The sequence below is a fragment of the Oratosquilla oratoria genome, chromosome 13 (assembly GCF_046742065.1).
Source record: "Oratosquilla oratoria isolate Oo_2021 chromosome 13, ASM4674206v1, whole genome shotgun sequence".
Classification (NCBI taxonomy): Eukaryota; Metazoa; Arthropoda; class Malacostraca; order Stomatopoda; family Squillidae; genus Oratosquilla; species Oratosquilla oratoria.
This window is the reverse complement of record NC_134789.1, coordinates 68,189,650-68,191,955: the sequence shown is the minus strand read 5'-3', so window position 1 is coordinate 68,191,955 and position 2,306 is coordinate 68,189,650.

Genomic DNA, 2,306 nt, shown 5'->3' with positions numbered 1-2,306 from the left:
ATCGCTTCAGTAATCTATGATCAGATAATCTGTAATTTCACTTCTCCTAAGATCTTAGTTTCAGAAAATGGTGCTGAATTCAATAACATAATCTTGGAGGAATTATGTATGTTACTTAAGACAAACAAAATTAATATTTAAGTGAACCATTCTCAAAGCAGTGGAGTTGTAGAGAGGTTAAATAAGAAAAATGTAAATTGTCTTAGAGGTTTGAAAAGCCCACATAGTATAACTTGGGATAATTAGATTCCTTATGTTAAATGTGGACTTAATAACCAAATTAATACAACTACACTTTATTTTATCATCTACGGGGAAGACAAAAATTTCTCATATGAAATCTTGATTGCAGAACCAAAACCAGTGTATAATATAGATGATTAGATCTCAAATAGGATACATACATTTCAAGACATACACCGAAGAGTTGGGAGCACATTAAAGACTATACACATGAGATGAAGAAGCAACAACATCAAATAGCACACAAAATAGAATTACAAAAAGGGGGTTTGGTCATGCCAAAATACATACAGTCAGTTTTAAACTTTCACCAAGATACTCAGGCCTATATAGAATAATTTGTTTTGCAGGTGAAAATAAATACAATATCTTACATTAAGAAACTAGAAAAGTGTTAGACATGTAGATGATTTAAAAAGAACTATAATAGAACTAGATAATGATGATAATTGTGACATTGAGGATTGTAAAACAACTCTTTCTAAGGAAGAATGTATTAATCTTATTGTGGAAACCTTGAATTTTGAGGAGTATGGGGAGTATGTACATAGCCTCATATATGAATTGCACATTGATACAGAATATTTTTACAGATAAGACTGAATTTTATATTATTAATATATGTATGGTGCATATCTGGGATTGGAAACCTGTGCGACCTGCAGCCTTGCCAATGTATAAAAACCACGCTATTAATTATTGTAAGATTATGCTTTTCTTTTTGTGTTCCGTGAAGCATCGAATATTTCTTGTGAAGCTTCATCAGTTAGGAATGTGTCTGTGATACAAAGTTGTCATTACAAAAAGACAGTTGTAAACCAGGTTACTCAGAGTAACATAGGAGATTCACATTTCCTATTTTTCCCAAACAAGACCAGGATATGTATTATTTCTCCTGAATTGAGTTCTAAGATGGAATCGGTTGAGGGTATTATTTCAGTTTCTGACAACTGTGAAATATATGCAGGCACGCTCTACACTGTTGCTAACACCCTTAATACTGTGCATATAACGGGTGTAACATACCTCACAAACATTAACATCACATTCCCAAAGAACTCACCACCTTTGAAAACAAGAAAACATCCTACATTGAGATCTTCCACAAACAATTCCTCAATCAATTATGTCCTCGTTTTAATTGTTCTTTTCTACTCCTTAGTTGTTGCTGCTTTAACATCATTTATTGTAATCAGAAAAAGGAAGAAATCAAATACTATTCGACACTTTTTCCTGATTTTGTTATCGGAAATTATGGCATTCTCAGACCTTGGTAGCAGTGAGTTTTGCAAACAGTTTACTGAAACAGTAAGAGATACATTAAGATATTTAGTTTTCATAATTTCATGAAAGTGTTCTTAAAGATCAGTAGGTATTTAGGTGTCAGACATTTGTATATATTGGATCAGTTGTATATCTATAGCATATTTTGGGTTACCATTAAGTTATTGACAACATCCATTGAAAGATAATTTATTCTAAACTTGTTTTAATTAGTTTTTGCAGAAATAGTTTGAATTATGGAGTTAGTTCCATGAGTAAATACTATATGAAGAGTTGATTTCCAGAATATTGTAGTATGCCAAAGCACCTGTAAGAGGGTAAAAGAAAAGGGTTGGTCAGGACTACCAAGTAGTAAATGGCGAGCCCTGTAAGAGACTGGTAGATAAATTGGTAGAAAGAGGGGCAGATGGCGAGTGTTATATTTTCATGGGTTGGGTGTTTTGTAAACATGGTAGCTTGCAGGCGAAGATTTACATAAGTTTGCTCTCCACTTTATGATTATAAACAATGCCCGGGTCTCCAATGTTTTGCTGATTGTGTAACCTAAGTGAGATATGCAGAGATTCGAGTTTGCTTAAATAAACAATATTGCATATAGACTTGTAACAACGAATCTTATTGGGGAAAGGTACTGCAGAAAAAAAAAACAATTGGGTCATGATTGTAAGATACGTCCTTTGGAAGGATCTTAAACATAGAGTTAAAGATCACTGGACTTAAGAAATCACTACATAGCTGCATAGCTCACCTAGGGTCTCGCTTGTGTATTCTCGGAGGAA